The sequence below is a fragment of the Thunnus albacares genome, chromosome 2, assembly GCF_914725855.1.
Source record: "Thunnus albacares chromosome 2, fThuAlb1.1, whole genome shotgun sequence".
In the NCBI taxonomy this organism is placed as follows: Eukaryota; Metazoa; Chordata; class Actinopteri; order Scombriformes; family Scombridae; genus Thunnus; species Thunnus albacares.
Window position 1 is genome coordinate 4,079,485 of NC_058107.1, and position 15,280 is coordinate 4,094,764.

Here is a 15,280-nt window from a genome sequence, read left to right on the forward strand (position 1 = left end):
TTGTGCTAGTCCATGGACTCAGAAATGACTCTTCACTGATTTGACTCCTTACTGATACTGATTTGTTACCAGGGTTCAATTTGTTATGCATCTATAACTATCCATTTCATTTTAATGGAAGTGTAAGTTTCCTTTATTTCGTGTCTATAAGGTATGTAAGGAAGTAGGATAAAGATACTTTGTGATTATCTTAAGTATAATAAGGATAGCTATGCACCAGTACAGCAATTCATACAAATAACTGGATGTAAGTAGTAAACTGCTATGAGACCCAAAATAAATTCTGCTGAGTTGTTACACTCATATGGTCTCAGTAATTACTTTATGGTAAGCTGAAGCAGTGGTTACAACTACAGTAGTAGAAAAAATTGTTTAAATGCATGGCATTCATTTTGATTTGGCATGTTGAGACTGGAACAGGGCTGGAAGGCGGGGGGTTGCCAGAATTTAAGGGACACCTTGGTCGGAGCTGATTGTTATGTGCCTCCTCCATATTTTTTTTTCTAACTAAGCAGGAGGTAATTTCCCATGTTAAAACTGTGCCCAGTGTAATGCTGTGATTAGTAGCCCACAAAAGAATAGGATTTCAGAACATAAAAGTAGTATAATGAAAAAAGATGAAAAATCTCTGGTGGCTAGACGCTTCCATTCAGCTGGCCATGATGTCCATTCTCTTAAATTTCAAGGTATAGAAATGATACATCCTTTTAAAAGAGGGGGTGATACAGACAGATTTCTGTTACAGAGAGAAGCATATTGGATTCACACATTACAAACTGAAAGCCCAAAGGGTTTAAACGAAAAACTGCTTTTGGGCTGTTTTTTATAGTCTTTTTTAAAAAAAAATGTATTACCCATTTTTGTGTAATCTTTTGTTGTCTGTTTTTACATTATGATTCCCTGTTAAGATTTATGTAGATGCATTTATCCTTGTTATGCATTTAGGTAATTGTATCCACGACCACTTTATTGTGCTTTCTTGTAAGTATAAAGAAGTCAGATTAGGTTCCTTTTACATGCTACTTATTCTAACTAGATCTTAGATATATTTTGTCCTCACATTTTTCTAATTTATATTTTTTCTATATATTTCTGTATTTTTCTACATTTTTCTATTTACTCTTCTAAGCATTTAAACTATTTAATGGGGTCATATAGCTCTTAATTAAAATAAATCTCTCAGAGATTTTGTAATTTACCTGTTAATTTGAGCCCTCTATTCATATTAATTAGTCTCTTGTGCAATTTTGGGATTTTTTTTTTTTTTTTAGTATAGATTAATTTTATAATCAATTTCCTCTCTAGAGGATTGATTGAATGTATACACATTATGTAAGTTTCTCTTTATTATACTTTGGGCAACTGTTTTTTTTCTTTTTTTCTATTTATGGGCATCTTCATATATTTATTAATCTGTCCTCAATGTGTTGTCTCTTGATGTATGTTTCTTGTCTGGGGTGTTCAGTCCTGTATATTGTTGCCCTTTGGCTCATGACACTGGTTGCCGTTTCCATTAATTACTGAGGTCCAGCGTCGGAAATTAATAGTGGGCAAGGGCAAAAATGCCCCAAGAAATCTCAGAATACCCCTAAAAACCATGATTGAGGGGCAAAAATTGCCAGTTTAGGTCAATGTCCTAATTCTACATGACGCCATCTTTTTTTTTTCATTCAATTCATTTAATTTAAATTTCCATTTCAATTTCAACACACAAACGCAAACAGCGCTGTTGTTCACACTACACACTATGATAACGTTACCTGACAGAAGCGTTGTACTCCTGCTGCACCTGCAATGAAGTTCGCTCCCAAGATGGACCACTACCTCCTTAAAAACCTCTAGCTGCTCCACCCAAAGAAAGCAACCCAAGTCCTGGGCCGTCACCACCACCACCACCACCAGCAAGCAAAATAAAGATGAATAAGATGGCAAAGAAAGTTGCAGAGTCAACTGTTGAAAAATGGAAAATAGACTGGGTTGGTTTTGACAAAGTGAATAGGAAGGCAAAGCATGCAGGGCTCACCCACCCAAAAATAGCCTGGAACCGCGAAAAAGTAAACACAACTTTATCAAAGGAAGCGAACAGGTCAAAAAGTGTTCGGCTCATCGGCACCAAGCCAGCAAACATCATCGATTTGCTTATGATAAGTAATATTAACGCTAATGCTAGTGTCTTTTGTCTGGCACGGTAGCCAATATAGTGTTAGCGATTTGACCAGCTACGTTAATGTCAATACATACACGTGGGTCTTGCTGTCCGGTGGGGTGATCATTGCAGTTTTACAGAGGCTGTTTTATACACTCATCTCATATATTCTCGCTTTTTTTATACAGATATACCGCATTATAGCTGTAAAGGAGATCCGTCACTAAGCCACCTTCGCTTTTTTTTTTACACTGAACCAAATGAAAATGGCATAATGCCACCGTGTGTGCTTTTACATAGCATCCTGGCATGATGTGTAACACAACAGCGTCCCACCATGCCATGCCAGCTATCCCTTACACAGACGTCTATCTGGCTCTGTGACTACCTCCGTAGCTGGCTTATTGGCGGAGCAACTCTGCCCCCCACTGCATGTCCATACCTTTTATGCAGAACAGTGAGGCGGAATTAAGGCGCAGCATTCCCGCCTTGAACAGGCTGCCCTAAAAAGGGCAGCGACTAACATTGATGGGCTCAGTGCACTGAGTGAAATGAGCTTTTAGTCCCAAATCTAAAACATATTTTTTACTAACCAATAAGGCAGTGCTGGATAATCGAGTCTATTATGTTATTTCATTCATGTGCAAAACATCAGCAGGGGTAAATTTGTGGATGAAATAACTCAAGTTATTTCCAGGACTGCATCAATAAAGAAGGAATATTGAACATATTTTTGGCTCTTTTGACAGTACTTGTAGCTACTAGCTTCTGTAATTTTGTGAAACACCTAGGGCTGTGGTATACAATGCATCAGACCCACAATGATGAAATCAGACCGAAGTTAGACTGGCTTTGCCTTGTGTAGGAGAATATTAATATGACATTATCCCCCCAACCAGAACTTTTGGTAAATCTCATGATTATTATCTTATACTGCGATCCATTGGTTTATACTGAAGGCTCTTCCTAAATGAAATCTTAGTTGTTAAAAGGGAAAAAGCCTGCATTGTTTGCGTTTCAATTGTAGTTAGAAAATGTAGACAATTATTATAAATGAGACATTTTATTACATATAAATGCACTGATAAATTGATTTACACCCCACATTTACATTTTCTGTTCACAGGTGCTTGGAGTAACCAGCTTAAAGGGAAAGAGCCCATTGTAGATGCAGTCTGTCACATGAGGAGAGAGGTGTTCAACAGAATGGTTAAGCTTTTTGACATTTCATACCACATCGCTAAGCATGAGAAGCGTATTTCCCAGCTCTCATTAACCTCGAGAAAAGACATGGTGTTGAACTTGAAGATGCATATAAGAACCCCAAACAGGCACAAGTCTTTACTCACTACCTTACAGATGAAATACAGGATGAGATTATCAAGCAAATCAGAGCATCTAGATATATCAGTATTCTTGTGGATGGGAGTACTGACCGCTCAACTTTGGAGAAAGAAGTTGTACAAATTTTTAGAGAATAGTGTGCCTGTCATGAAATTCTTGGGAGTTAAGGACACAGGGAGCACCACAGCTGAAGGCATCCTGGAGTGTGTGCAGTCACTCTGGACTTCCAAGAATATGCCTGACTGGAAAGGACATCTTGTTGGATTTAGTGCAGATGGAGCCAGTGTCAACTTTGGGTGTCGACAGGGGATCTATGTGAAGCTACAGAACAAGGTGCCATGGCAGATGGGCATTCACTGTGTGGCTCATTGTTTGGAACTTGCATGCAAGAATGCATTCCAGGGCACTTATTTCAGTCAAGAGGTTGATGGTTTCTTGTCCTTCTACATGGCTTTTTACAGAGGACCAGGGAAACGACTGAGGGAGTTGGACCAAATGGTAGACCTTCTCAAGCAAACCATGAGTCTTAAGTCACTGGAGGTCAGTATCCCAGCTGTAATTGCCCATTTGAGTGAAATTGGAAGTGACCAACGCCAGGATATAAAAAAATGTGATGCTGCAAAAGTGAGAGGCTGGATTAATAAAATTGGGTCTCACAATTTTCTTCTACACATAGGCCTCTACATTGATGTTTTAGCTGAGCTGTCACACCTCTCACTTACCTTCCAGAAAGATGGTATCTCTCTCCCAACAGCTGTGGAGGCAGTCAGTATCACAGAGCAAGTTTTGAAAGACATGGCAAAGCATGATGGACAGAAACTAAGAGCCATTAAGATGGCATGTAAGACAGGTGATTACGGGGGCATTAAGCTCACAGGAGAATACACTGAAGCTGTACAAACAATGCAGAGGTCCAGAGAGGAGCTCATCCATGATTTAGTTACCTGCCTGCATCAAAGGTTTCAGTCAACCTCAGACAAAATCCTTCAAGCAATGTTGAAGTTTGACACAAAGCTCTGGCCTGAGTCTGATGATGATTTAGCTACTTACGGCAATGAAGAGGTACAACTGCTGCTGGAACACTTCAAGGAGGTGCTCGTTGCCAATGGATGTGTTACTGAATGTGTAATGCCTGAATGGGCACGTCTCAAGAAAGTAATTAGAAGAAACTACAGGAGTCTTATGTGGGGAGAACTGTGGCCCCAGATCTCCTATGTCTGGTCTGAGCATTTTCCTAACTTGCTTCATGTAATCGAGATCATTCAGGTCTTTCCAGTGTCCACATCAAAAGTTGAGAGAGCTTTCTCTCTTCTGAACCGTGTAAAGACAGACTGGAGAATTTACCTCAAAACAGACACAGTAGAAAACCTCATGTACATCTCTCTGGAGGGACCACAAGAAGAAGATGCTGTTGGGATAGTGAAGGCTGCAGTGAAGAACTGGTTCAAAAGTGGACACAGACAAAGGTGTCCAATGACAAAACGGGCATAGCCCGGTAAAACAGCTGCACCAACAGCAGCAGAAATGGAAATGACACAGAGTCTGACTCTGACAGTGAAACCCATGTATAATATGAACTCCACCTGAGTAGCCCATGAACTATGGCTGGTTGCTGTGACTGACTTGTTGAGTTGTTTATTGTTTAATGGCTATTACTGTAGCAATTTGCACTGTTGTTACTTGATGTTATGTTAATGCTGTCGTTTATAAGGTTGTAAGGTTGTAAGGTTGTAAGGTAAAGCTGTGACCTGACAAGTTCTTTCACTGGCAGGTGAAATTCCTGGGCCATGTGGTTGACCAAAAGGGAGTTATGCCAGACCCAGACAAAGTATCTGCTGTTGTTGATTAGCCAGTCTCTACTACAACCAAAGAATTGAAGGCCTTCTTAGGCCTGGCAGGGTAGTACAGATATTTTGTCCCTGAGTTTGCTAAGGTCATACGGCCACTAAAGTCTCTCCTAGTTGGTATACCAAATGATAAGGGGTTGGGCTCCTGTCCTTTAAGTTGATCAGCAGAGGCCCAAGCAGCCTTTGAAAACTTAAAAAGCACATCAACCGAGGCAATTCTTGCCTATGCTGATTTTTCCAAGCCTTTTGTTCATTATATGGATGCCAGCCACAAAGATCTGGGACCAGTATTGGCTCAAACCCAGGAAGGTAAAGAGTGGGTAATTGCTCATGCTAGTCAGAGCTTATACCCCACAGAACACAATGCTAACTACAGCCCTTTCAATTTGGAACTGCTAGCATTAAAACAGGCAGTTACGGAGTACTTCAAAGACTATTTGACTTAAGCTAAGTTTATTGTATATACAGACAATAACTATGTTCCTCATTTACAGTCTGGGAAGTCGAGTGTAGTGGAACAGCACTGGGTGGCCCAGTTGGCATCCTTTGACTTTGAAGTGAAGTACCGTGCCGTGAGGGAGAACACAAATGCAGTTGCTCTCTCTAGGTATCCTACATCTGACATGCCACAAGAGAGGACGACAATCAACGCTGCAGAGGGTGTTACATCAGCAGCACTGGCAGACATTCCGGCTGTAAAAAGGTATGTGGAACAAGGCTCATGTCCCACTGGCCCTGAGCAGAGAGCACCCTCTGCTGGCGCTGCTAGACTGCTAAGACAATACAAGAGACTCTATGTCCGTGGAGGGGTTCTTTGTCATAGACTTACTGACCCCAACACCCGTGAGCGATGGCTCCAGATTGTGTCGAGGTCCTGAGCACCAAGAAATGTGGAGGCAGCACCATGAGGCGCCTCTTCTGGTTCATCATGAAGAAAGAGGTGCCAGTCTGGGTGTGTTGTCTGCAGCCTACAGAAGGACAGGAAAGAACCAAGAGCCCCCCCAAACCCAATTATGATCACCTACCCTTTAGAGGTAATATTGATTTCCCTACCCTCTGTAGGCCTAGTGACTCTTACCAAAACATTTTGGTTATGACTGACATGTTCATTTGTTGTGCCTGGGCTATGCCCACTTGTGATCAGACAGCAAAAAGTACAGTACATGCAATTTGGTCACAAATTATTCTAATGTTTGGTTGCCCTGGTTGTTTATCTGCGCTTTGTCCTGGCCAGTGGACTGTCAGTTTTGGCCTCCTCCTCCCCCCGTCTTGATATGGCCATTCATCCTGTGTCTCTTGACAATATTTCTGGGATGTCTGGAATCCGTTCCTTGAGGGGGGGGGGTTACTGTTATGGCTCTGTTTGCAGTCTGACTCTGTGTCGAGCCACCCTATCTCTAAAGCCAGTGTTATACTTTCCACCTTTGCGAGTACGTGAGGGTCCGCTGGGGTCCATGTGATGTAAATTTCGTCATCAGAGCATGTAGATGTAGGCTCTGTGTGGACATCTGCGTACTTCCAGTTTGTTGTGTTGTGTATCCCACTACGCTACAATCAATAGATGCCAATCTACTGCTCATGTGTGGGATGCTCCAAGTGGACTCCAGAAAGTAGTATAAACAGAACTACTACGCGTCCATGGTGTCCGCAGCTTTGTAGTGAAACAGTAAAACACAAAATTCAGACTGTATGACAACTGTACTGAACATTTGTTTGCAAGCTGGTGGCTCGCTTTTTTTTTTTTTTTTTTGAGGCACAAACTCCACTCCTCCAGATTCTAACGCAGGCTTTCTGTTATAAATTCGTAGTCTGTAAACTCAAGCTGAGGTAACCATTTCCCCTCTCTTGTCTTTCAGATAAGAGCACCACCTAATGATGTGAATATTTCTCTGAACTGAGAGGCACAGGTTCACCTGCAGTGGACAACCAACCCTCAGTTGAATTTTTTTGGGGGGATTTTGTGTCAATTATAGTCATTACTCCCCTGCAGTGCATTTCTGCAGAGGTTAACTTATGGCCACTTCAGTTATTATCATAATGAAAATAAGGTTTGAGCCCTTGACTTCAGGCCTAGTCTTATGATGTGTGTAAGGTCAAGGTTTCACAGTTTCAGTTATACAAAAAAATCCTGCACTCTGACATAGTACTCCTTGTCAAGTGTGACATTTGGCATAAGATTTTCTCTGTGCCACAGACCTCCAAAAACTATTTAAACACATCAGTGAGCCACGCAATTGCACTGGGTGACATGTTCCTTCACCATGAACACACACACTAGTTTATTTTGACTCAATCTCACACAAACCATCCTGCTACAAGAAATACTCACTAGGTTCCAAATGTGGATTAATCCACTGTTGAAAAAAGTCTCCAACAAATGCCCAATGATTTCCTCCTGTTTAAGTAATGTTTGTTAAAAACTACAGTGACCAGCTGTTCTAGGGAATGACTGAGTCTTGTTAAAAAATGAAACTATATATTTGTGAGCTGTTTTTAAAGATTTACATCTTCAGTAGGAACCAGTGATCTTGGGCCTGAGTTCCAGGTAGGAAAGTCAGAAAGCATTGAGAGGTGGACTAACACAATTTTGGTTGGGGTCTTTTCATGGGACTTGTTGACAATAAAATTAATCTAGAATAATAACCAGTCTCATCATTTAATCTTCTTTCTCCATGCATAATTGTTTGAAGCACTGTAGGTTGTAGGGCACCACTGGAGCCACTGGAGGGCAGTCAAAGAACTGAATCACACACATTCTGACATGATACAGCAACATCAATTGGTAGCGGTACATATATATAATCAGGGAGACTCCAGTTCAAGTGTGTGTGTGTGTATATATATATATTACTCAAACTGGAGTTTCAACAACTGTGCTGACTACACCTCATTGCAGACAGACCTCTACCTATTTATACACTCATAACACAGAGACAGCACATCGTGTAGCGTGTTGGGAGTAACTTCAAAGGCGATTATTGCTTTGCACTTTTCATTTATTGCCTATTTTTTACAACCTAACTTTGTGGAAAGGAGAAGGGGAACAACAGGTTATGGAGAATCCCTTGGGAGCACTTCACGTGTGTCAGTGGCTCAGCTTTATCTCTGGTGAACATCCCCACCTCTGGGAGAGATGGGGATGTTAGATTAGGAAATGTGCATCATGTGCATCATCATCAAATGTGTAGCAGGTGGATGTGACTCCCGTAGTTGAGACCTGCTGATAGACGTAACAACAGACCAGGTGTTGTGTCCTGGTATTTGACATGGTTTTATTTTCTTCCCAAAAACAAATAATTTAAAAAAATATTTGTATGACACAAATATTGGTAAATATAAAATAGCGTACTTGTATTCAGGCACACCCCTAAATTATGTATATATATATATAGCCACATGTGTATTGCACAAAATAAGCATTTGAGATGTAGCTACTGCATAAGCTTTAAGTATCACATTATTTTCGGGTGACAGAAACAATGCTTTATACACAATAAAGAGAGACTGAGCGGGAAGGGTGATAAGATTTATCACAGGAAATTCCTCTTTGGCGAGGCCGTGTGACGATTTCCTGTCCTGTCTCCTTGGCTGCATAACTTGTTGGATCATCTGTTGAAGAATTACATCGCATGTGTAGTTTCTAAATGATGAGGTTGTAGATGTGTGTCTGAGGATGTGTATCTTGTTTTCTTAGAACTTTGAGAGATGGGAGTCTGTTAACAGTGTTTTAAAATGCAGAGGTAGTCATGTTCAGTGTTTGATTTGATTTATTTTTCTCTTAGTATCTTGTTGGGGAGGGGTATTTAGCATTTAGTAGCATCACCATAGGTTCAGCTATAATTTCTGGTCAAAATTTTTTTTCTAGCCTGCAGAGCTTCAGATATACATGAATTTAATGAATAATATGGCCTTTGTTAGGTTGTTAGGTTATGTCTAAGCCATCTGAGTGTGTTTTGGACTTCTCTGGCCTAGATAAGCCATTTTAGGCTTTTAGTTTTAATTTCTGACCAAATATTCTCTGAAGCATATGGACATTTAGCATTTTGCCACATTTTCACCAGTTCTTAATGATTTAATCATTCCACCGAATTGAAACATCTCCACTGTAATTTTAAAAAAGAGTTCTGTATTTTCTTGAAGCTTCCATGGAAGACAGTGAATTTTCAAAGGATAAGGCTTGTAAGTGGACCTTGAGTTAAGACTTTTCCCCCTTTTCTTTTCCTCTTTTCCCAGGTCAAACTACTGTCTCAAAGAGCCAGAATAAACTTTCACTCTCAAATTTCTGTGAGTTTGAGCAGGGATTAGCTGCACAGCATGAGTTTGTACTGAGACACCACTAAGCCCAACAGAATTTAAGAGCATCAAGGGTAGGGTTACTGGTATATATGATTCTGTTTTGTGAAAGAAACAATTTTGATATTGGAATATTGTATTAATGGAAAATTAGTTGTTTTTATGTGCTTGTTTAAGTGTTGTCAGTGTTGGTTGTGTACGAGTGGAGGAAGAGTAGTGGGATTATAACAGAATAAAGCACTTAAGCATTGACCTGTTATGATTTTGAAAATGTGAAGTTAGTTTGGAAATCTTGGATGAATTCAGATTCATTTCAGCCGTCCTTTGTGCTGGATTAAAGAGAGATGAGATGAAACAATGGCAAGGTGACAGGTAGGCCATAGGACATGGTCATTATATGTCTCAGAATAAAACAGGCTAAATAAATTATTGAAGAGTTGATGGCCTTGCAGTGAGGAGCAACTAATTAGCTTGTCATCATTAGTGGAAGTGGTCAGTGTGTGACAGTGAGGCGATTGATTGCACCCGGCGATTTGGTCAACAATCCCTGGAGGTTAATCATTGACAGGATGGAGGGGTCAACCTCTCCATGGCTCAAGGCGTCTGGGGTCGGTCGATAACCCTTCATCTGGATCTTGCTGAGGATTTGTCTCAAGAACCACCACTCCTCAAATTGCCACAACTTTATGAAGAGATTAGAAACATGGATAGCGTTGTAGTATGAGGAGGCCATGGGTTCGGGTGAGCAGTGAGCTGTCTGAAAACTACAGAGACAATGAAAGCAATAGAATACACAGCACTACATACACTCATTGGCCACTTTATTAGGTACACCTTTCTAGTACCGGGTTGGACTGCCCTAATTCTTCGTGGCATAGATTCAACAAGGTGCTGGAAACATTACTCAGAGATTTTGGTCCATATTGACATGATAGCATCATGCAGTTGCTGTAGATTCATCGGCTGCACATCCATGATGCGAATCTCCCGTTCCACCACGTTCCAAAGGTGCTCTATTGGATTGAGATCTGGTTACCGTTGAGGCCACTTGAGTACATTATCATGTTCAAGAAACCAGTTTCAGATGATTTGAGCTTTGTTACATGGCATGTTAGCCATTAGAAGATGGGTACACTGTGGTCATAAAGGGATGGACATGGTCAGCAACAATACTCAAGTAGGCTGTGGCATTTAAATGATGCTCAATTGGTACTAAGAAGCCCAAAGTGTGCCAAGAAAATATCCCACACGCCATTACTCTACCACCACCACCAGCCTGAACTGTTGATACAAGGCAGGATGGATCCATGCTTTCATGATGTTTACGCCAAATTCTGACCCCACCATCCGAATGTTGCAGCAGAAATTGGACTCATCAGACCAGGCAATGTTTTTCCAGTCTTCTGGCACCTGGTGTGGTCTTCTGGTGCTGTAGCCCATCTGCTTTAAGGTTCCACATGTTGTGCATACAGAGATGCTCTTCTGCATACCTTGGTTGTAACTAGTGGTTGTTTGAGTTAATGTGGCCCTTCTATCAGCTCAAACCAGTCTGGCCATTCTCCTCTGACCTTTGACATCAACAAGGCATTTTCACCCAGAGAACTGCCACTCACTGGATATTCTCTCTTTCTTGGACCATTCTCTGTTAACCCTAGAGATGGTTGTGAATGAAAATCCCAGTAGAACAGCAGTTTCTGAAACACTCAAACCAGCCCATCTGGCACCAACAACAATGCCACGTTTAAAGTCACTTAAATCACATTTCTTCCCCATTGTGATGCTTGGTTGCTGCCACATGATTGGCTGGTTAGATATTTGCGTTAATGAGCAGTTGAACAAGTGTATCTAATGAAGTGGCCGGTGAGTGTATATAAGACAGCATTTCGTATGTACACTATAACAATAAAATTGACCTTTTTAAAATATGTGTCTGAACATGAACCATAAACTGTAATACAAAGTCAATTACATCTGTAAACAATCATCATATGTAGCTAATTCAACTTGCCAATTTGAATAATAAAAAAAAAAAACTCTGAAGGAGCTGTGAGATACATTACACATTACTCCTCAACTCCATTGCATCCTCTGCATCTCTTCTATATATTGCAACTGAATTGTTAAAATTTACATTGAAATATACTGTTATTTTTTGGTCCTCTTGCACATTACATACAGTTACCTTTTTACTACCCACACTCCCAATACTACCTCAGGTGTTTTATTTTTGCACCATAACTTGCATATTATATTAATTTTGGAAATATTGTAAAAACATGTGGATATAGTTCATCCTTTTTAATTTCTTTTTTAGTGCTACTTTTATATACTTTGTTCTCTTTCATTTCTAGATTGATTGTTTTATTCTAATCTAATTGAAAAAAGATTTTAATATTTGTAAATACGTTGTATGTAGTGTGGAGGGGGCTACAACTGAATTTCATTTTGCAATCCTGCATTGTAAAATGACAGTTAAAATGAACCTTGTAAGTTGTATTATGAAAGTTGAATTCATTAAGACGGTGCCAAGATAATTAAAATGACCAACATGAGCTCATTAATTCTAAGATCTCATCAATGGCATTGGATTCCAAGGAGGAGGGCAGTATGTTCAGTGACAACAACATTTCAGTCAGAGACACTCACATAGAGTAATGACCATTTATAGCAAATGATTATACTGTTAGATTTGATGGAAACGCTCTGCTGTTTGAGGGAGCTTTCAAATAATCCGAGGAAATGATGGTTCTGTTTAAAGAGATAATAACACTAATAAACATACATGAACATTCAATATTAGTAGTTAATCTTGGTTAAAATATGAAATACCACATAAGGAGGAGGTGGGTGGTGGTGGAAGGAGCTGCAGAAGCAAACTGTGTTGGCAAGAACGTAACTGGCAGAGTGAACTGTGGCAGTGTCAGGTTAAAATGTCCATGGTTCATCATATTGCTTAATCCCATAAACCAACTTTGCCCCCAACATCATGGTTTGAATCTCTTCTTGATGGCAGATAATCAACCATTGAACAATAAATGCATTACAAATGGCAAGCAGAATCATTTTCTTAAAGTCATCAGCCCTCATTAAGGCATCTGTCTTGCTTAGTGACTTGATGATTTTTACAAACTCAGAGGAAAAAAAGGAAGTTTTATTCCACTTAGTGTCTTATGACTCAAGTCATTCCAACAGTACAACAGTATTTTGAAGGGATTTTCTTTTCTTTTTTTGGTTTCATTCTTTTGATTGTGTTTTTGCTTTTCTGACTTCTCTTTTTTCAGTAACTGTATCATTGGGTTTGGTCTTAATAGTCATTATTTTTATACCTTGTCAATAGCAATTGATTGCAGGGTACCCAGAGGGCAGGAGAGAAGGTGATTGAGATGAAGAGGCTTAACGGTTGTCAGATGAAACTTAAATATTGATATTGTTAATATTTGTTCTGTATTTGATATAAATTCAAGTTTAAAATTAATTAAAATGTATGATGTACAGTATATACTGTAAAATTTCTGCCTCACATAAAGTGTAGACCATAAATAAGCAATGCATACCATACTCTCATCGCCATATTAATATAGGCTGAAGTATACAGTATGAGTATTGTACCTTCTGTACTGTAGATAATCACAATGTTACATAAATCTACATTGCATGTGTGTGAGTGAGTGTGTGGGTGTGTAAGTCACAATCTCAAATAAAAAAATTTACAAGAAAAAAATGCTATAAATTCTTATCCATGCAGTGTATAATATGAGTTTACAACAAACACAAAGGCCATGAGTCAGAGTGCACTGTCTCTTCTGGCTAGCAGCCCAATGTTTCCATTTTCAAGAAGCTAGTCAATATCACTGATCATTATTGACCTCCACATCTGCTGTGCTTTCTCTCTCCCTTGTCTAGCTCTTCCTTTGTCCTCCACCCAAATAAATCCATTCACTCAAAGCCATGTGTTGGATTGAATTTTTATAGGTTTTCTCTATTGTCTTATAGAGGCAACGTGCATGCATAATGGATACTATTCACCAGTGACCGACCAAAGTGAAAGATGTGATAAGTGAAAAAATGTGTTGATAAAAACATCACATGTGCTGGTGATAAGTGAGGTCACAACACATGACATTATACAGTAATCGTAACAGCTGTCTATGGATGCACAATGATACTCTTAAACAGGCATCTAACTGCAATTTCACAAAATCTTACTTCACTGCCAGGATGCCCCTCACTCAGTTGGTCTGTAATATCATCAATTACCAGCCTTCCAAAACCAAAAAATCCAAAGCTTGTGTTATATAAATGACTGAATAAATGAATGCTTTATTCATTCATTCTTTATTTTCATGTCATACCTTTAGAATAGTCCGTCCCGTATGGGTTACATGACACATGATAACACTAGATATGAATAAAGAGATCATATTTATGTTCCAAAGACAGATGAATCATTGCTGCAGAACACTGTTGCTCCCAAAAAAAATAAAGTTATACATACAGGAAGAGAAACAGCCTACCTGGAGTGTGCCCGAATACAAATATGTTATTCAGCAAAGCACAAATAGTGTTTTTTTTTTTTCTTTTTGCAAATATTAAAAAAAAAAAAAAAAAAAAAAAAAATTAATTATTTTTTTTCAGGAAGAAAATAAATCAATGTCAAATACCAGCACGCAGGTTGGTTACATCGCTATCTCAATCGCTCTCCTCTGCTCCGCTGTTATGTCTATCAGCAGGTCTCTACAAGGGGAGTCACATCCACCTGCTACATGACGTGCATTTCCTAATTTGGACATCACTCCCAGAGTTGGGGGTGTTCCCCAGAGATAAAGCTGAGCTACTGACATACGTGAAGTGCTCCCAAGGGACTCTCCACAACCTGTTGTTCTCCTTCTTTCCACAAATTTAGGTTGTGAAAAATAGGCAATAAATGAAAAGTGCAAAGCAGTAATCACCTTTGAAGTTCTTCCCTACACGTTACACGATGTGTTGTCTCTGTGTTATGGGTGTATAAATAGGTTGAGGTCTGTCTGCAATGAGGTAATGAGTAAAGTTGTAGCTCAGCAGTCAGCACAGTCATTTATGATCTGGGAGACTCCAGTTCAAAACCCGCTGTGGGGACCTCCTTCATAAGGTAGTTTGTTCATGTTCATCAAGTGTCTGTTTCCTAGAGTCTTTTCATTATTCTAGTGTCAGAAACAGAAAGTAATCTTTTTAGTTCTGAATAACATTTCTTAAAGTACATTCAATTTTCATTAAACTCACATAATCCTATCCATCAACACCAGCACGATGTCCTGTTTGATGTGGTAAGACACCGCACCTCCATTAGGTGCTCAGAAAATGTTTTCCTCCTGGACAAATTAAATATCACACATTTTCACAGTATTATATTCAGTTTTGATTAAACCACAATGTCATTATTTTTACTGTTTTGGGCTCATATGAAATGTTAGTGGCCCATTGTTCTTTAAACAGCTAAAAAACAAAATCATAAATCAAATGAATATTAATAGAAATAACTAAGTTTGGTATTTCAGAAATAATGTTTCCTCTCCCTCTACTTTTTGAAATGAAGTGTACTTTGCCCAGAGAAGCCAACATGCACTACTTGAAGAGTTTCTTACACAGTCTGCTTTTGTTCATAACCACCAGT

At 39.5% G+C, this 15,280-nt stretch overlaps 1 protein-coding gene across 3 annotated transcripts in view; it reads left to right on the forward strand.

Moving 5' to 3' along the window:
* The window catches only part of mamdc2a (MAM domain containing 2a), a 58,721-nt gene extending 49,491 nt beyond the window's left edge, over positions 1-9,230 (forward strand). For all 3 annotated transcript variants that reach the window (XR_006405308.1, XR_006405316.1, XR_006405315.1), the window contains one exon: positions 9,218-9,230. The gene's annotated coding sequence lies outside the window, so the exon portion shown is untranslated. The remainder of the gene's footprint in view (positions 1-9,217) is intronic.
* The last annotated feature ends 6,050 nt before the right edge of the window (positions 9,231-15,280 follow it).